Consider the following 20945-nt stretch of genomic DNA (forward strand, 5'->3'; position numbering starts at 1 on the left):
CCAGTTACAGGGCTAGAGAGGATGACCAGCTAGGGCATAGCTGCTATGAAGGTCATAAGTTTTATAATCTAAAATAGTTAAAAAGTATGAGATGACAAGAGGAGAAGAAGGGATGGAGGGAAGGACAAGTTGTATGCCTATATGTAAAGAGCAAGGAAGATAAACATTAATATTAGTATTATAAGGCTCTGTGACCAAGGAGCAGAGAGATGATTTCCTTGCAAAGCTGAGGAAAATATCCTGGACAACCATCACCCTGGATAAGCCAGGGTCTAAGCAGCACTAGTAATTGAAAAGAAGGAATGTGATTACAATAGGAAGCTTCCTATAGGCCTGAAAGAAAGAAGTCAATCTTATCAAGTCTGAGAGATGATACACAGAGAGCTTTCCTTTGCCTGTGTCTTTTTTTTTTAAATTTTTTAATTAAAATTTTTTTTTTGTAGAGACAGGATCTTGCCCTGCTGCCCAGGCTGCTTTTGAGCTCCTGGCCTCAAATGATTCTCCCACTTAGGCCTCCCAAAGTGTTTGGATTACAGGTGTGATTCACCACACCCAGCTGCCTATGTCTTATGACTGCATAAACCAGAAGAAAATGGTGGCGGGGGGCGGGGGGCGTGGTTCAAGCACAACAGCACCAGGAGAGGCTAGCAGACCATGTGAATAGGAAAGACATTTGGAGGAGCAGTTTATTGATGGAAGATTATGTGTCATTCTATCCATGTGATCTACTGCATGTGAGTATAAAGGGTAATAGAGTTCTACGGATACCAACTTACACTCAAAGAGAAAATAATGTATATCCTACCTAAAGAAACTCTGCATATTACCAATGTCAATTTCACCTTAAAATAATCAGGAAGCAAAGGATGAATCAAAAGAAGAGACTGCAGTTCGTCTTCTCAGCTTTCTCCAAAATCTGAATTGCAAACCTTTTGCTGAACCTAGGTCAGCTCATTATGGATTCTTCTGATAGATCCCTAAAATGGAAAAACCAATTCCTCTAAGATAGAGACCTGGCACTGAGCCAGGTGAACAGAGTCATCAGGACAGAGCAGAATCTAAATCAGACAGTCAAAGTCTCTGGGACAGGGATAAATTGTGGTGTCAAAATGAATGTAAGTGATACAGAAGGAGCTAGATAGGAAAAAAAAAAGTGGGGGGGATATAATTGGGCCAAAGACAGAAACAGTTTTTCCAGGAAAAAGACCAAAACAAAAAGCTCAGATGGTTAGCTGGGCATAATGTGAGATTAATAACACTTACTTCCTTTAGGCTAAAGAGCTAGAACCAGAACTAAGACAAACTTCAAGAATAGCAGAATACAGGCCCATGCTGATAAAGATCTTCATCAGAACAAGAGGAAGACAGACAAAGCTCTTGGCTGACCCACTTTCTGGAACGACAGTACAGAAAAAGTGCCAGGTATTTGTTCCTATCTGAGCTATAATTTTTACCCAAGGTGACCAAGAGCTGGAGAGGGCCGGACCTTAAATATCAATTGTATTGTTACTATATTACTGTCTGTTGAGCATCTATAAGGTGGATACTACTCACATTTTAGAGGTAAAAAAAAATTGAGGCTTAGAGAAGTTAAGGCCAGAGAAGTGTAGAGAAGTTACCCAGCGAGTCACACAGCTTCCAAGTATCAGACTGGGATTTTAGCCCAGAGTTCAAGATGTTTCTACTAGATTTCCTTTTAAAGAACACCTTTTCAAATTCATCCAGAGCCCTCCTCCTTAATCTTTTCTCTTTAAACCCTTATCTCTCAGGCACCCCTCAGTGGCAACTCTTTAATCTGAGAAGTAGCAACCAGGTTAAAGAAGCTCTATTGAGAGACCAGCTTGAAAGAGAGATTAAGTAAAACATCAATCAGAGCGGAAGACTCCGCTTCAAGTCCCAAGAGTACCCCCAAGGGGACCTAGAGGATCTGTGGATATAGTCCTATGAGTACTGCTACCCCTTCATTTTTTTCCCAAGGACCTCTCATTACCTCCATGGAACCAGCTTTTCGGTTACGAATGAGGGGTGATCTCCTTGGGAGGCCAGGGCCCTCAGGAGGCTGGGGTGAAGTCTGCAATGCCCGGTCTGGCTCATCTGATGCCTTTCCTGGACACAGGTTCTCCATACTGCCTTGGTTGGTTTTCATTTCCTCATTCTATACAAAACAAGGCAGATAAGAGAGGTGTTAATGGCCTCCAAGCTCCTAATCCCAGACTACCCAACCCTTTTACTTCTCCCTGTACCGTTTCCCACCACTTGGTTCCTTCAGTCCCAAATCCCAGCACTCTGACCCACCTCAGAAGAGGCTGGACGGAATCCACAGCCAGTTGGGGCACTGCCTTCTTCCTCACCACCTTTCACTCCAGGGCTGAAGTGTAGCTCCACATGGAACCGTTCCTCTGATAAGGGATCCTATGGGGCATCACCACAAGAGGGGGAAGTTGGGAGAAGCTGGATATTGTGGTGGAAGTAGAGAGGAACTCAAGAGGATTCATCCTCCTAGGAATTCAGGGTCTTGTCCCACTCCGGGGCTGACCTGTTATAGCTTCAACTATATATTGTCTCTTACAGGATCCTCATTCCCTCATCTCTACCATTTGTGATTTCGCCATTGCACGTGACTTTTGAATTTCCAGCTTTACAACCCTTCCCATCACCTTCCACAATAACTCAGTTTGGCTATGGTGCATATAGCACATTTAAAGGTATCTTCTGGGCCGGGAGCAGTGGCTCACACCTGTAATCCTAGCACTTGGGAGACTGGAGCAGGCAGATTACTTGAGTCCATGAGTTCGAGACCAGCCTGGGTGACATGTTGAGACCCTATCTCCACAAAAAATACAAAAAATTAGCCAGGCATGGTGGCACATGTCTGTCATCCCAGCTACTCGGGAGGTTGATGTGAGAGGATCACTTGAGCCCAGGAGGCAGAGGTTGCAAGGCTGCAGTGAGCTCAGATTGCAGCCCCGCACTCCAGCCTGGGTGACAGAGTGAGACCTTGTCTCAAAAAAAAAAAAAAAAAAGAAAAAAAAGTATCATTGTGGAGCCATATGCAGAAGGTATATGTATAACCATGTTTAAGGAAATAAGACTTATAACATTGTCCCAAATTCCATACTCTTCCTAATGCCAGAGCTGTGTTCTAGGTGATCTCTCTGGCTCAGCAACATCCCAGAACATATTTTCTGTTCCAGTAAGAACCTCCTGGATGCTCTGTGTCATGCTGTGCCTAAGTGCCACACCTAGCTGGATTCTCCAAATCGTAAGGATAAGCGAGTTTTTTTTTTAATAGAAGTCAAAAGAAGGGGCCTTCCTCTCATCCCCCACCTGCTAGCTCCTCACCTGTGTGTTGTCCTCATAAAGCATGATGACAATCTGGGTCATATAGTTAAGCTCTGAGATGGCACTAAGATAATCCAAAGCTCGCTGCCATTGTGCATCCTGGGTCTCCTACCAAATGCAAAAAGAGGTAAGCCATTGCTTAAGGAAAAGGGAGTCAGGGAATGAGCAGGGAGCTAATGAGAAGGGAGAAAGCTTTCATTTACAAAGCATGAGGAGAAGAGTGAAAGAATGCTGGGAAAAAATCTGTTCACAGGCTAAAGAAGAAGGAGGATTCTTACATCAAGAAGTCCTCCATAACGGAAGACACTGAGTAGGGAGTGGACGTGGCTCTCACTGGTGAAATAGAGACGTGTTCGAACGTGGCGACCTGGGGAGAGCACGCCTCGGGAGTACCTGAGATAACAGCTAAATCACTCACACAGTCAATTAATCCTCCTCCCACCCTTCTGCAAATTCTCTTCTCCCACCTCAAAGACTTCTCTCCTTTCCATCCCAAAATCTTGTCTATTCTTGCTTCCCCAGGCTGTCCCAGCCTTGATTCCCCCAAGACTCCCTGACATGCCCCTCCCTCCATCCAACACCCCTCCCAGCCCTCCCTCACAGGGGATGCAGCTTGTTGACAGACTCATCCTCGTGGGTTCTCTGCAGGTCAAGCAGTATCTTCCGCAACAGTGGAAGACAGAAGCCCACAGCAATTTCCAGTTTCTCCTCCCGGCTGATCCCGTACTCCTAGGGGCCACAGGCCAGGAATAAATACCTCAATAAATCTTGTTTTCTCATGCCTCATATTCCCAGGACAAAGATCATGCCTGTCTTCACCTCACGTCTAGCGCTTCTTTCATATCCACTACACTCCCCCTCTTCCAGGTGTCTCCTGAATTAGCCTCCTGTACTTACCAAGAGCCAGACTGGACCCTGAGAAATGCAGAAACTCAACTTATTCCTTCTCTAAGTGGCTTTCCTCTAGTCCCAAATCACCCTTCCTTTCCACCTTTTCTCTCTTTCCTTCCCAACACCCTCATCCCCAGGCTAGGTCCCTTATACAAGACACACCTGGGGAATGACCACATCAGCCAATGCCTTAGAGAGACGGAGCAACTCGGCTGTGCCTTGAAGTCCCAGACTCCCATTGTGCTGCACATCATACTTGACACAGTCATAGATGTCAGGGATCTTACTGATATCATAGCGCCCACTCTTCTGTCGAAAGTCACGCTCCAGCTTGCTCCAACGCTGTAGCATTAGCTCTAGTGTCTCACTGTGGTAGAGCTGCAGGTCTGGAAGAAAGGCAGAAATCAGACAAGAATCAAAGATTTTACCTCCAACCAAAGACCCTGATGACTCTGAAGTAGAACCAGAGGGAGGAGGCGGCCTGGTCTGTGACATTTAGCAGATGACACAAGAATGCCTGAGAAACCCATCCATACCTGAGACCTTGAAGGGAAGATAGTAGTATTCATACCCACCTACAGACCTGGGGTCCTGCATTCGTTCCCGGATCTGGTGGGTGAGGTTTTCGATCAGGGCAAATACCTGATCACAGACCTTCACAGGATTCTGGATGATAGTCATGGAGTTGAGCAGGGAAATACTTCTGGTGGGAGCCAGCTATGAAGAATTGAGAGAAGAAAAGCAAGATAAGCTCAGCACTAATTGCCCAGATTCCTGTGAGCTTATTACACAGAGACTACCCACAATACAGATCTGTATGCTGGTTCACTCCAGTGAGCATTCTTAGGTTACTGGGCATAGTAGCAGCTCTAGGCCTTCAGGTAAGGGCACTGCTCTACCATATAGTCATCTAAGAGGGATTGATTTTAAGAGTCTTAGAGTCCAGAGAAAATAAAACAGACCTAAGTTATTTTCTTGAAGGCTCTAGAATACACATGGAAAATACTGGAGAATAAGGATTAAACCAAAATCCCTCAAAATCTCCACAGAATGTTTTCATGAGTAGAGATCAGAGATAACATCATCTTCTTCCTCTAAACAAGATGCCAGCCTGAGCCTAGAGTAGAAATGCTGCCTCAGAACTGGGTTCCGACTCACGCTTTTAGGACAGTAACAGTCAATGAGAAATGGAGAGGGAGAATCAAGATTGTGGCTGAAAATGCACAATTCTATTCAGATCCTCACAAGTTTCATTCTTTTTTTTTTTTTTTTTTTTTTTTGAGACAGAGTCTCGCTCTGTCACCCAGGCTGGAGTGCAGTGGCCGGATCTCAGCTCACTGCAAGCTCCGCCTCCCGGGTTCACGCCATTCTCCTGCCTCCGCCTCCAGAGTAACTGGGACTACAGGCGCCCGCCACCTCGCCCGGCTGGTTTTTTGTATTTTTTTTGGTAGAGACGGGGTTTCACCGTGTTAGTCAGGCTGGTCTCGATCTCCTGACCTTGCGATCCGCCCGTCTCGGCCTTCCTAAGTGCTGGAATTACAGGCGTGAGCCACCGCGCCCGGCCACAAGTTTCATTCTTGCTTGCAAAAGAAGGCAAGGCAGAAAAGGAAAGCTGCCTTAGCTTTTTTGAGTTTGACAGTGAGCAATGGATTGGGAAATAAAGGAAAGGTCCTGTTCCTTATCAAGTCCTACTCAGAGAACACAGAAAATGCCATGGAATCATAGCAATGTGCTTACTTAGCTCATTTAAGAACCAATTAGAAATGTTACACAACAATGTAAATACATGTAATGCTACTGAACTGTACACTTAAAAATGGTTAAAGTAGCACCACAATTTTAAATTTTTAAACTTTTTTTAAAAGAACCTATCAGAAACGAGGAGTGGGAAGAGTAGAAAACCACTGCCTGGTAAATTGTGGCCTAGATATGCAGGAAAAAGAATAACCATATTGGGTAATGGCATATACTAGAATTAATACTATAAAGCAATGTAACAGCCTGGATTTTGGAGTTAGACTCCTTGGGTTTGTATTAGGTGGATGACATGAGGAAAATTGCTTAGATTCTTCTGAGCCTAGGTTTCCTCATCTGTAAAATGGGAAGAAAGTCCTTGTGATCTGCAGTCCTCGTAGTGCTTTAAAGATCACCATCAATTCTTTGTCTTCCTTCCCTTCCCTTAAATCTGGCTGGCCCGGTGACTGCTTAACCAATAAAAAATAACAAAGTTATGTTGTGCTAATTCTGAGCCTACACTTTAAGAAAGTTTCTAAGCTTCTGCTTTTGAATATCCCTACTGCTACCATTTAATACATCCAGCTATCATGCTACAGAAACCATATGAAGAACCATGTGGAGAAAAGAGGCACTGAGATTGCAGGGAGAGCATGCAGAGGGAGAGAGCCAGCCATCCCACAATCCCAGCTGAATTCCAGATGGTTCCAGCTCCAGTCAATATCTGACTGCAATTTCAAGACAGACTCCAAGCAAGATCAGATGAGCCCAGAACTGTGAGAGATAATAAAATGGTTGTTGTTTTAGGTTACTACATTTTGGGGTAGTTTATTATGCAACAATGGATAACTGAAACATTCTTTAGTTCAGGGTCCTTGGGATCTGAGCTGTGCTTTGGAAGGACAATGTGTGGGACTTTAGAAGTGAATACAGTATATATGCCATATGTATATAATACCTCCAACAGGGCCTATGGCGTAACCAAACACATTAATATTTCTGCCACAAAATGCATGACTATTTACACTAAGTGGGAAAACCAAGGATTATACAAATCTCATGACAGTTCATGTCAGGTTTAGCTGCCAAATGAATCTTAATGTCAAGAAAAAAATCTTTTTAACTTTCAAAATTACGCATAACATACTGTGGACCTGTACGTATCTCAAAGGGTTGCTGTAAGGATTAAATAATATGTGTAAAACAACTAAAACAGTGCCTAGCATGCAGTAAATACCGTTATTATTGATCCCTACTATTGAGAATTCTAGGAATTGGGGATCCAGGTTATTTTAGTGCCTGACCTGGTCGTAGTCCTCAGGGCCAAAGGGCGCATCCTGCTGTAAAATATGGTGCAGCCGAGCCTTCACCCGGTGCTGGCAGCTGCTCAAAGAATCCCCATCGCTGTCCAGTAGCCCATTCATGTTGGCACTCTTCACCATTTGCACCAAAATAGGTGTCAGCTCCCCTTCTAGAGCCAGAAGGCCCTAAAGAGAAAGCACAAGGTCTATTTGTTTCCCTTGCAGGTTAGTATCCCTAGGCCTAGATGGTCCCAGGGATCGAATGGGACCTGGTTGAAGAGATGGGGCCTACAATCACTGATTATTCTCAGCTCATTCTCAGTAGTACAAGATGGGTCCAATACATGCAGAAACTTCTGAGTTGGCCTACAAGCACCCTGAAATGCTCCAACTGGTTCTCCAAACTCTGCTTCTCTACCTAATGGAAACTGGGACTATAGAACTGTAGTATGCACCTTGGCGAAGGCAGCAGCAGTCATCTGAACACGACCCTCATCAGAGGCATAGATCTTGAGGTCGTGGCGGAAAGTGCTATGGAGACGAAGCAGCCCACAACCAGGGAAGCCAGCATAGTCACCTGGGGACAAAGCAGGGGACCAGGAATGGACTGCTATAAATACTCGTGGAAGAAAAAATATTCATTTCCCCACTGTCTCTGTCACTTCATTTTCCCCAACTTACTCTCTAATCATTTTTATCCCGGCCCTGTTGTGTTTACTCCCCAAAACACTCACCCTGTCCTCCAGGGTACATGCAGCGAAAAGCTCGCCCCAGCTCCTCAGCCTGAACACGGCCAGCAGGAGTGAGTTCTCCACCCCACTTCAGTACCAGCAACAGAGATGGGGCCAGAGCCTCCCTCTGTAGATCTGAGGGAATAAGGGGCAATGAATGCTCTAGATCTAAGAAAAGTAGTGGGAACGTCTAAATGCTAGGTCTTCTGAGGAGGCCAGAGAGGTAATTTGGGGTATAGGTCATCTACAGGCTCAAGTAAAAGACATCTGGTGGGGAGAGAAGATAGACAAAAATAAAAAGAACACAAGATCTGAGAGGTAATGGTAAGGGGGACTACATCTTACCTTGCCCCTCATTAGACGCTTTTACTCCATGAGGGTAGTAAGTCAATTGTACCTTCCGGTTTATACCTGAGAAGTGACCATACCTGCAGGATAAAGTCACAGTTTATTTTCTGTTCCAGCACCCCAACTCTGTTATTGACTCCCTTTTGCTATCCCCTTTCTCACATCTCCAATACAGACTTCAGCTGCTCTAGTTTTCCAGTCTTCTCCTCGATCTCACCACCTGGTTCTTTCTCCAGTTCAGCCAACAACAGCCTTGTGATATCCAGCACCTCCTAGAGGAAATAAGGTATCCATGCAGAAGGCCAAGTCCTAGACAGTTACCTTTTGATCCCAGTCTTTTATCGAGACTCCCAATGCCATATCCTCTCTCTCTCTCTCATAGCACTGCTCCTCCTGGCCAGATTCACTACCTTACCTGGAGCTGCTCAGGTCGCTTGAGTTTTAATTTCCCTGTCTTGTAGCCACCATGTTTTTCAAACAGAGCAAAAAACCTGAAGAAATAATGAGAAGCTTCAGTGTGGGATGAGACAGTCAAAGCCTCTAGGAGTTGCGCCCCATGCAGTCTTCCTCACGAAAACCTATTTGTGTAAATTAGGACACTCTTCCTACCTTGGGTGTTTCACTTCCATCTTCATCTTCTGCTTAGGAGTACGATCCCCATGACGAATAATTGCAATGACACAACGAAGTTCCATCCTAAGATCATAAATGTTATCAGAGCCTCTCCCACACCCCCATCCCACCTCCTGTCATCACATTACTTGACATGTCAAAAAATAGAGGGGCTGAGCAGGGCTCATGCCTGTGATCTCAGCACTTTGGGAGGCTGAGGTGGGAGGATCACTTAGGCCCAGGAGAAACATAGGGTGAACATAAGCAACATAGGGTCAGCCTGTCTATAAAAAAGTTAAAAGAAAAAAAATTATCCAGGCATGGTGGCATACGCCTGTGGTCCCAGCTATTTGGGAGGCTGAGATGGGAGGATCACTTGAGCCCAGGAGGTAGAGGCTGCAGCGAAACATTAGTGCACCACTGCACTCCAGCCTGGGAAACAGAGCCAGACCCTGTCACTAAAAAAAAAAAAAAGATAATGAAAAGGAAACTGTGATTAGGAATATAAATGGAGGCTGGGCATAGAGGCTCATGCCTATAATCCCAGCACACTGGAAGGCTGAGGTGGATGGATCACTTGAGCTCAGGAGTTCAGGATCAGCCTGGTCACATGGTGAAACCCTGTCTCTACTAAAAACACAAAAATGGCCGGGCGCAGTGGCTCAAGCCTGTAGTCCCAGCACTTTGGGAGGCCGAGACGGGCGCATCACGAGGTTAGGAGATCAAGACCATCCTGACTAACACGGTGAAACCCCATCTCTACTAAAAATACAAAAAACTAGCCAGGCGAGGTGGCGGGCGCCTGTAGTCCCAGCTACTTGGGAGGCTGAGGCAGGAGAATGGCATAAATCCGGGAGGTGGAGCTTGCAGTGAGCTGAGATCCGGCCACTGCACTCCAGCCTGGGCGACAGAGCCAGACTCCGTCTCAAAAAAAAAAAAAAACAAAAAAACCCAAAAAACACAAAAATTAGCCAGATGTGCTCACCTGAACCCAGGAGGTGGAGGTTGCTGTGGGCCAAGATCATGCCACTGCACTCCAGCCTGGGCAACACAGCAAGACTCTGTCTCAAAAAAAAAAAGGCAGAGAATATAAGTGGAGTTAAGAAGACTGTGTATAAGAGGCCCAGGCTCCGTTAGTCAGATAGTGTGGGGTCAGGAAGTAACCAGTAGCCTGGCTGAAGGAGTCCCATGGGTCTTAAGTAGGTTACTCCAGACCTTTTACTTTTGCTTACATAGTGCCAGATGTGGTAGGAACAATGGGAATGTCCTCAGCCTCTGTGGGGATGGACCATGGAATCTGGAACTGTGGGGCAAGCTCCCGCATTATGGTATTCCTAGAAAGAGAAACAAAGAAGCCATGTAAAAACGAATAAACCAGAACTACTCATATGAATGAAGCTCACAAAAACAAGCAGGCTGCAGGCAGAAGAATATGTTGATATGAAGTCTAAAAACATACAAACAAATACCCATACACAGACAGTAAAAATATAAATAAATATATGGGAATGACAAACACCAAATTATGGATTGTGGTTCCCTCTGGGGATGAGGAGGGGATGTTACCAGGGAGGAGTATATAGGGGCTTCAATTACATATATATATAAACATATATATACACATACACATACATGTATACATACACACATGTGTGTGTCTACACATATCTATACATGTATGTGTATATATACATATATATGTACATATATACATATATACACATATGTGTACCTATATATGTATGTGTGTGTGTATGTGTATATATCTGTATATATATATATTTTTTTTGAGACAGAGTTTCGCTGTTGTTGCCCAGGCTGGAGTGCAACGGCATGATCTCAGCTCACTGCAATCTCCACCTCCTGGGATCAAGCAATTCTACTGCCTCAGCCTCCTGAGCAGCTGAGATGACAGGGGCCCACCTGACCATGGCTAATTCTTTGTTTTTGTTTTGTTTTGTTTTGAGATGGAGTCTCACTCCTGTCACTCAGGCTGGAGTGCAGTGGCATGATCTCACCTCGCTGCAATCTCCGCCTCCCGGGTTCAAGTGATTCTCCTGTCTCAGCCTCCCAAGTAGCTGGGATTACCGGTACCCGCCATTATGCCAGCCAGTTTTTTTGTGTGTGTATTTTTAGTAGAGATGGGGTTTCACCATGCTGGCCAGGCTGGTCTCACCAGTCCTGACCTCAAGTGATCCATGCACCTCGGCCTCCCAAAGTGCTGGGATTACAGGCGGAAGCCACCGAGCCTGCCCAATTTTTGTATTTTTAGTAGAAATGAGGTTTCACCATGTTGGTCAGGCTGGTCTCAAACTCCTGACGGCAGATGATCCACCTGCCTCGGCCTCCCAAAGTGCTGGGATTACAGGCGTGAGCCACCATGCCCGGCCTATATTCCTAACATTTTATTTCATAAGCTAGGTGGTGAATACATAGATGCTCACTATAGTCATCATTCCTTATATATTTTCGAATGGTTTATACATTATGTGACAAATTTCTTGGAAAGTCAAGTTGCAGAGCAGTATTATAGTATGACCACATTTAGTAAAATAAATACAGCTTAGATATGGCAGAAAAAGATAAATTGTTATGTCTAAAACTTGTAACAACAATGGTCTCTGGAGGGGCAGTGATAGAAAGGCAAGGAGCCTGAGGAGCCCCTTCTTTCTTTCTTATTTTTATTTATTTAATTAATTTATTTATTTATTGAGACAGAGTTTCGCTCTTGTCGCCCAGGCTGGAGTACTATGGCACGATCTCAGCTCACTGCAACCTTCACCTCCTGCGTTCAAGTGATTCTCCTGCCACAGCCTCCCTGGTAGCTGGGATTACAGGCCTGCACCACCATGCCTGGCTAATTTTGTATCTTTAGTAGAAACAGGGTTTCACCATGTTGGCCAGGCTGGTCTCTAACTCCTGACCTCAGGTGACCCACCTGTCTCAGCCTCTCAAAATGCTGAATTTATAGGCATGAGCCACCGCACCTGGCCTGCTTTTTCACTTTTAAATCATCTTTATGATATTTAAAATAAAGCAAAAACTTTCAAATATTCTTCTGTAAGCCCATTTTCCCCAGCACAGACCACTGTGTCTCTTACCCCAGAATCTTGGCACAGTCATCATAGTATTTCATCGAGTTCTTGACAAAACTAAAACCATTGACATCACACACAAAGGAATGACCATTGGCACGAAGAAGGTCAAACCCACAAACTGTTTGCTGCAAGGAAAAGAAGAAAGATGAGAACAAGACAGTTACTCTTCCTGGACCCCTGTTCCTTCCTTTCTCCCTCATTTCGCAACCTCCCTGGGCCCTCCTCTACCTTGAAAGCTACGCAGACTTTCCTGGCCACCAGCTTTTCCATGGCAGTCAGCATGACTGGATATCGAATCTCTTTCCCCTCACTGTCTCGTTCAACCTTCCCATCCAAAGCTGGAGACTTTCTAGCTTCAGCATGGGCATAATCTGGCCCCACTGTATACACCTGCAGGTACATAGCATCACTGAGTATGCCCACAGCTCACCCTGTATATGAGAAGACAATATGAGCACTAGGTCTGTAGACTAGTTTCAGAGTAAAACAACAACAAAAACAAAACCAACAAATCCTGAGCATTAAGGGGACTGACCAACATTTTTCCTACTGAGCCCTACTCAAGTATCATTACGAATTTCTCCTCGGGACTCCACTACTGTCAGACAGTCCTTATTAAACAATAATTTACCAACATTATACCATTTTTCTAAGTCAGCCTTGCCCTTGCTCTGATAGTGAAAATGTGAATGTCTGAATCCTCCACTCATTAACTTCACCTGAATATGAAAGCCAATCACATTCACATCATGTTATTTTCTAGGACCTCCTCCCCATATACTTCCACCTGCTTCCCAAGTACCCCATCCCCACCCAGACATCTGTAACCTCTTAAATCCCTGTATCCACCATAACCTTGACATCTGTGCCATCTGTTGGCATAAATTCCTCATAGATGTACGACCCCGTCTTTCGGACGCTGCTCTCAGGAGAGTAAACACTGCTTCGGCTGCCAATCTTCAAGAGAAAAAAAAAGAAGAAAAAACAATGTTGCCTCAACTCTCTCTTCTGTCCCCAAATTCTCCATCTTCCTTCCCCACGACCTCATCCTTGCCCTTTTACCTCTCTGACTCTCCAGATGCTCAAATGTCTCCCCTACCTTACGAAAGAGACGCTGGCTTCCTCCTCCAGCTGAGCTGGGGTAGTAGATGTAAACATTGTGGTCTTCTGCACTCACTGGCTTCTCCACAAAGGGCTTGGGAAAGACAGCTCCATTGACCTCTACTTGGTCTTCACCTTCTATCAGGTTGCATTCTGAAAGGTGGGTGTGTGGTCATTCCTATGGCCTATGGTTATGGAATATTACTAATTCTCATTTCCCCAGGTTTTCATCTCTATAACCCTCAAATTTTTATGACCATATCTTTGTAATAGATGAGGTAAAATCTCTATATAACAGGTCCAAGACTCTGTCCGAAGACTTATGGCTCTAACCCCACCCATAATCCAATAACCAAAACCCCACATAGATAGGTGGTATATAGGAGATGTCTAGAAGATGGAAACGTGGCTAAGTCATAGAAAGCAAGGAAAGGCAGGACTAACCCTCCCTCAGGCCAGGTACTCACCATCAGGCTGGGCAGGATCACGGTTGAGCACAGCATATCGAGGCAGATCAATACCCTCTTCCTGCAGGATCCGGTACACCTCCCTCCTGTCACCCCCAAATAAAATAGCTGGGAGAGGTGGGAGTAACTAAGGGGAGAGCCTGGGGATTTCATTTGCACAGGATTAAAAGACACCAGGGCACAAAATTATGGTACAAAAATTAGGCATGTTTGTTTGACTCTGCCCTTCTCAGAGTGGGTTCCCTGAACATGCATGATCCCAAAGCCACCCATCTCACTGGTCAACAGGAATTTATACCTATCTTGGATGTAATACTGCATGGCCAGATCATTGATAAGAAAGGGGTTTCGAAGCTTGGAGTAAGCAACAGCTTTGTCCAGAGGGAAGCCTGGAATGGAGACACAAAATAAAGAGACAAAAGAAAGGGAGAGAAAGAGAATGAGAAAAGAGCAAGAGAGACAGAAAGACATATTAAAGCGACTAGCTGCCACTGAGCTCCTCTACCCACTCAATCCATCACTTATTCTTCTGCCCACCTCCCCAAGTCTAGGATATTTATCAAGAAAAAGTAAAACAGAAATTATTTTTACAGTCCTTCCAGAGACCCAACTCTGTCCAGAGATCCTAAGAGACTTAGAGTTGTCCTGAGGTTAGACTATAGGCTTTAAATCCCCAGCAACTCCTCCAAGATGCAGGGAAAGCAAACTCCTTGGCACCATTCTCTAGTGTGTCACAAGTAGCTGATGGCTCTTTACTAAGGAAATAAGACAATAAGAACCTCATGTCCCAAACCAGTATTCCCACCACCATTCCCTCCCATTTTCCTTCCCAGACCCCAACCTTTGGAGTGGAAAGAGATGAGACAGTGGCAGGATGGCCAGTTTTCCACAGGTTCATTAAGGATTACATCTTCTCCCAGAATGATAACAGTCAGGTAGTCAAATCTGCAGAGTCGCTCTAGGATTTGAGTCATTGGCTTGGACTTGGATTTCTTGGTCATGGCACAGATGCCAACAATGATCTGAGGTTCAGGAGGCTACAGAGAGGAAGTGCTATCAGAAACTCAAGAACTTTCCACCAATATCACCCCCTTCTGGGAACACTGTCTTATCTTCTTAGGGCACAGAGTTTCTTGCCAGGACTCTGGACCTATGGGATAAAGGGTGCCTCCTAACTTTGATCTAGGTTGGGGCACAGCTAGGGATTCCAACTGCCTACAGAATAGGAGCCTTTCCACAATAGGAAATACGTGCTCAAGCAGGAGAGCTAGAGAACCAACAACCATGAGACAACAGGAAGATCCTAAGGGCAGGGGTTTCTTTTTTTCTTTTTTTTGAGACGGAGTCTCACTCTGTCGCCCAGGCTGGAGTGCAGTGGCATGATTTCTGCTCACTGCAACCCCCAACTCTTGGGCTCAAGTGATTCTCCTGCCTCAGCCTCCCCAGTAGCTGGGATTACAGGCACTCACCACCATGCCCAGCTAATTTTTGTATTTTTAGTAGAGACAGGGTTTCACCATGTTGGACAGGCTGGTTTCGAACTCCTGACCTCAAATGATCCAGCTGCCTTGGCCTCCCAAAGTGTTGGGATTACCCACACCCGGCCAAGGCAGGGGTTTCTAAGAGAGGCAACCTAACCAATCTCTACTGCCCCTCCCCTAAACCAGGATAGGGCCTGTTTATGACAGGGAGTCTATGCATTTGGAAAGAACAGAGAGGTATCTCCAACCAATAGAATCTTAATTCTCGAGGACAGAGGCTCCAACACCAAGTTATATCATTTTCCCCATTCTTACCACTTCATCCTCCTCGTCCTCAAGGAGCTCGCTGTCACTCTCTTCTGGCCTCATGCCTATTCCACGGGTGCCCAGCCCCTCATCTCCAGCTCCAAGGAAGAAGTGGGCAGTGGTACTCTCGCCCTCACTGGCCGTCAATGACCACATCCCTGCCGGAACACCCACTCATCCCGCTCTGCAGAGGGGGGTACCCCATCAGCTCAGAACCCAAGCCCCCTGGCAGTGGGTGGGGATGGGGATGGAGATGAAAAGCATAAGAGGGAACTATAAGGGGAAACAAAACAAAGCTATAGGAAGAAGGATCAACAAGAAAGGAGGCATATGGGCTATGACTTGAGATGCTAAAAGAGCCATAAAAGAAAAACCAAGGTATCCCTTTTCCTCCCTGCTCACCCCACCCCAAGCAGTAAATTAGTAAGAGGATCAGATAATCAGCCCTTACAATGCCTGCATGTCCCTGATTTGGCCAGCAAGAAACATTAACTTCAGGCAGCAAATGGGAAAGGCAGGTCCTCAAGGAAGGCTACTGTTGAGTCCTACCAGAAGAGAAGGTTAGAGTGACATTTCAAACTTTGACTCATTCCACAATGTTCCTAGTCCTTTTCCACCTCCTCACAGTAGTGTTGAATTCAGTGATTTAATTCAAAGGCAGAGGAATGAGAGAGCTCAGCTGCCTTTCCCCTTAAACCTCATCTTCATTCTTCCCAAAGATTCACTCAAAAATATTTATTGAGGGTATCCTACATTCTAAGTATTATATCAGAACATTAAGGCCAGGCACACTGGCTTACACCTATAATTCCAGTGTTTTGGGAGGCTGAGGAGGATGGATCACTTGAGTCCAGGAGTTCGAGACCAGCCTGGGCAACATGTCGAAACCCAGTTTCTACAAAAAAATACAAAAATTAGGCAGGCATGGTGGTGCATGCCTGTAGTCCCAGCTACTTGGGAGGCTGAGGCAAGAGGATCATTTGAGCCCAGGATATGGACATTGCAGTGAGCCGAGATCACGCCATTGCACTCCAGCCTGGGTGACAGAGTGAGACCCTCTCTCAAACCAAAAATTAAAAAAATAATAAAACCCCCATGCTCTCTCTCTTTCATCTACTCCACCTTAAAAGACAGTTGCCCAGCCAGATGCCATGCTTCATCCCTATAATTCCAGTATTTTAGGAAACTGAGGCAGGAGGATTGCTTGGGCTCAGGAGTTTGAGACCAGCCAGGGCAACATAGCAAGACCCCATCTCTACAAAAAAAAATTAAGGCTGCACGCAGGGGCTCATGCCTGTAATCCCAGCACTTTGGGAGGCTGAAACAGGATGACTGCTTGAGCCTAAGAGTTCGAGACCAGCCTGGGCAATATAGGGAGACAGGACCTATACAAAAGCTTCTTAAATTAGCCGGGCATGGTGGCACGTGCCTGTGGTCCCAGCTACTTGGGAGGCTAAGCTGGGAGGATTGTTTAAGCCTAAAAGGTCGGGACTGCAGTGAGCGGTGATTGTACTACTGCACTCCAGCCTGGGTAACGGAAAAAGACCCTGCTTCAAAAGAAAAAAAATTTTTTTTCTTTTTTTCTTGAGACAGAGTCTCACTCTGTCACCCAGGCTGGAGTGCAGTGGTGTGACCTCAGCTCACTGCAACCTCTGCCTTCCGAGTTTAAGCAATTCTCCTGCCTCAGCCTCCCAAGTAGCTGAGACCACAGGCACACCACACCATGCCCGGCCAATTTTTTTGTATTTTACTTTATAGTAGAGATAGAGTTTCACCATGCTGACCAGGCTGGTCTTAAACTCCTGACCTCGTGATCCCCCCACCTCAGATTCCCAAAGTGCTGGGATTACAGGCGTGAACTACCATACCCAGGCAAAAAGTTTTTTAAAATTAGCCAGGCATAGTGAGTTGTACACACCAGTGGCCCCGGCTACTCAATAGGCTGAGGTGGAAGGATTGTTTAAGCACAAGAGGTCAAGTCTGCAGTGAGCCATGATCGTGCCACTGCACTCCAGTCTGGGTGACACAGCAAGACTCTGCCTCAAATAATGATGATAATAATAATAATAGTAATAATAATAATAATAATAAAAGACAGACGCCCAAACTCAGAAAATCTATTCAGGGAAAGAGGTCTAGTGTGGTTGGGAGGTTGAGGATACAGACATCCATACAGCAGTCTCCAACCCATTCTCAAACTGAAATCTCAATGTTCTCTCTAGTGTCTCCTGGTACTATAGAACCAGTGTTAGTCTAGGCCAAGGTCATTCACACCAGGAGCTACAGTTTAAAAAAAAAAAAAAAAAAAACCTGTCTAAAACTGTACAAGTAAGAATATCTTTTTTTTTTTTTTTGAGACGGAGTCTCGCTCTGCCGCCCAGGCTGGAGTGCAGTGGCCGGATCTCAGCTCACTGCAAGCTCCGCCTCCCGGGTTCACGCCATTTTCCTGCCTCAGCCTCCCGAGTAGCTGGGACTACAGGCGCCTGCCACCTCGCCCGGCTAGTTTTCTGTATTTTTTAGTAGAGACAGGGTTTCACCGTGTCAGCCAGGATGGTCTCAATCTCCTGACCTCGTGATCCGGCCGTCTCGGCCTCCCAAAGTGCTGGGATTACAGGCGTGAGCCACCGCGCCCAGCAAGTAAGAATATCTTAAGACTTTAACTTGAGGGCCGGGTGCGGTGGCCCATGCCTGTAATCCCAGCACTTTGGGAGGCCAAGGCGGGTGGATCACGAGGTCAGGAGATCAAGATCATCCTGGCTAACACGGCAAAACCCCGTCTCTACTAAAAATACAAAAAAAAAAAAAAAAAATCGGCCGGGCGTGGTGATGGGCACCCATAGTCCCAGCTACTCGGGAGGCTGAGGCAGGAGAATGGCATGAACCTGGGAGGCAGAGAAAGCAGTGAGCCGAGATCCACCACTGCACTCCAGCCTGGTCAACAGAGCAAGACTCTGTCTCAAAAAAAAAAAAAAAAAAAAAGAGACTTTAACTTTAACTTGAACCAGCAGTTCCACTTCTGTGTACACACAAGTAATGTAGTGGTTCTCAACCAGCTGTGATTTTGCTGCACAGAGGACGTTTGGCAGGAGACATTTTTGGTTGTCACAATTGGAAAGGTACTATTGGTGTCTAGTGAGTAGATGCCAGGGATACCGCTGAACATTCTAAAATGCATAAGATATCTCCTCACAACCAAGAATTATCCAGCCTTAAATCTCAGTAGTGCTGAGGTGGAGAAACCCTGCTGTAGAGAAATTCTCCTACATAAGAAGACTTTTGTGAGGAAGTTCTTAACCTTCTTCATCTCTCTGTTGGTAATGAGGAAAACAAAACAGTTCAGAGGTTACAAGTAGAATCGATAAATATAACGTTGTATACAGAAATGACAGACTAATAGCAATGCAAAAATAAAAGTTGTATGTAACAAATGGACAGTTTCCAAATACAAACTGCAGAGACATACCTGCAGCACAATTCTATTTGTATAAATAAAAATATTACATATGGTTTATGACTGTATATATAATTAGTAGAAGTAAAAAAACAGGGACTGGAAAGAAAGACATCAAATTCATGATAGGGGTTACTTTTGAGAAGGGAAAATGGAACTAAGGATTCAAATGGTACTTCATAACCTTATCTACAATGTTTATTTCAATTGTAAAAAAGATCTGAAGCAAATATACAAAAGGTTAACATTTGTTCATATGAATTGTAAGGATATGAATATCTGTTATTATTTTCCAAAAATAAAAATTGAGTCATACATCAGCAATTTTCCATGGTCTCCAAAAGCTCTCAGAAACACTGACCAGTGACTCTAGTAAAAGCCACTAACTCCTTAAGTAAATGAACTTGTCTTACAGAAGTGATATCTTATATATGTAATTAGTCTCATAGATTTTGAAAATAGCCTTGAATAATTATTTCCTCTATCCTTATTTTAAACTCTTTCACTACGACTGGGGTTTGCAATTTTGACTAGAAAGTTCTAGCTGACTGCCGGGCACGATGGCTCACGCCTGTAATCTCAGCACTTTGGGAGGCCAAGGCAGGCAGATCACTTGAAGTCAGGAGTTCAAGAACAGCCTGGCCAACATGGCGAAACCGCGTCCTCACTAAACATACAAAAAATTAGCCAGGTGGGGTGGCGCGCACCTGTAATCCCAGCTACTCAGAAGACTGAGGCTGGAGAATCGCTTCAACCCAGGAGGCGGAAGTTGCAGTGAGCTGAAATCGCGACACTGCACTCCAGCCTGGGCGACAAGAGTGAAAATCCTGAGGAAAGAAAGGAAAGAAAGGGAGGGAGGGAGGGAAGGAAGGAGGGAAGGAAGGGAGGGAGGGAGGGAGGGAGGGAAAGAAAAGAAAGAAAAAGAAGAAAGAAAGAAAAAAGAAAGAAAGAAAGAAAGAAAGAAAGAAAGAAAGAAAGAAAGAAAGAAAGAAAGAAGAGAGAGAGAGAGAAAGAAAGAAAGAGAGAGAAAGAAAGAAAGAAATCTAGCGGACCTTTATATAGACCTCGAACTCTCAACCTTTCCAGTCTTCATCATCTGCTGTCTTTACTTCTCAGCTGCCACGGGGGTGCGACATTCTCCTTAGACTTAATATTTCTAGTTGTGCACTGCAGGTCTTATACACACTCTTCCCCCTGATAAAAAGGCTATTTTTTGAATTCCTTTTCAGTGACCTGACCCAATTTCTCTGACTTGGGACATTCTCAAGGTCCCTGTATAGTTTGAGCAATTAGAATTTTGTTGCATTCTTCATCCTCGCTCTGAAGCAGGGACTTTCTCTCAAGCCTAAGATTCCTAACCCTTTGCCCTTTCTTCCATTGAGTCCTTTCCTCGTTTTCTACTGACTGTACAGTCTTGGTCTTGAAATTCTATTGCAACTACATAACGAGGCATGGTAAGTAATAGAACAGGGAAGAGACTGTTTACAAATAAGTGGCTGAAGAGAGACGAAAGGTCTAAATTCCCAGTTAACAAAGCAAAAATAGAAGCCTGACAGAAATAGCTATGAAATAAGCCAGGATTTATTTAGATGCACCTCTGGACTTTAATGTGGTGTTCCCAGAGCCGCTTCCCTGTTTTCCATGCTCTTCTCCCCATCCGCCTCTCTCCCAAACTGTGTTGGGAAATAAAAGAAAACTTCACACTCCACACTGGGATAAAGGGCAGTCTTAGACTGACAGGAATCAACGTGAATATAAGGAAAGAAGCAAGGAGATAGGCGAGTAAGGTAAGGAGGGAGGGGCAGGCAGGCAATCTTCTCAGGAACATCTATGTTAAATCAGATCTGGAGAAGGGGTAGAAGGGAGGGCACACGGTGTAACTTCTTTATACCTTTGACTTTAGGGCTGCTTGCATATATTTAATTTCCTAAATCACTATGCACTTGATGGTGGACTCCATTGGTAGTGAAGAGGAAATATCAATACAAATTCCAGGCAGGAATACTTCCAACACAGAAAAACTCCTCAGGCCACCAACACTATTTTCTGCCCACCTTGAACAGTGGACACCTCACTTCCTTC

At 45.0% G+C, this 20945-nt stretch overlaps 1 non-coding gene across 50 annotated transcripts in view; it reads right to left on the bottom strand.

The window, feature by feature from the left end:
• Positions 1–20945, bottom strand: part of LOC101867431 (inositol hexakisphosphate and diphosphoinositol-pentakisphosphate kinase 1) — a 61182-nt gene that overhangs the window by 39393 nt on the left and 844 nt on the right. For 17 of the 50 annotated variants that reach the window (XR_012414885.1, XR_012414873.1, XR_012414878.1 and 14 more), the window contains exons 2-24: positions 15422–15685; positions 14467–14662; positions 13924–14014; positions 13626–13711; positions 13157–13311; positions 12913–13014; positions 12286–12447; positions 12061–12182; positions 10192–10293; positions 8957–9043; positions 8763–8838; positions 8510–8619; positions 8345–8427; positions 8003–8134; positions 7724–7845; positions 7272–7454; positions 4809–4950; positions 4396–4619; positions 3944–4071; positions 3621–3735; positions 3343–3450; positions 2296–2412; positions 1991–2155 (exon numbers count right to left, since the gene is read on the bottom strand). This is a non-coding gene — a transcript (inositol hexakisphosphate and diphosphoinositol-pentakisphosphate kinase 1). Of the gene's footprint in view, positions 1–1990; positions 2156–2295; positions 2413–3342; positions 3451–3620; positions 3736–3943; positions 4072–4395; positions 4620–4808; positions 4951–7271; positions 7455–7723; positions 7846–8002; positions 8135–8344; positions 8428–8509; positions 8620–8762; positions 8839–8956; positions 9044–10191; positions 10294–12060; positions 12183–12285; positions 12489–12912; positions 13015–13156; positions 13312–13625; positions 13712–13923; positions 14015–14466; positions 14663–15421; positions 15687–15863; positions 15958–20945 lie in introns of those variants that run through there. The other 33 variants (XR_006699806.2, XR_006699803.2, XR_012414866.1 and 30 more) reach the window with 11 other exon arrangements.

The sequence above is a fragment of the Macaca fascicularis genome, chromosome 7 (assembly GCF_037993035.2).
Source record: "Macaca fascicularis isolate 582-1 chromosome 7, T2T-MFA8v1.1".
Lineage (NCBI taxonomy): Eukaryota > Metazoa > Chordata > Mammalia > Primates > Cercopithecidae > Macaca > Macaca fascicularis.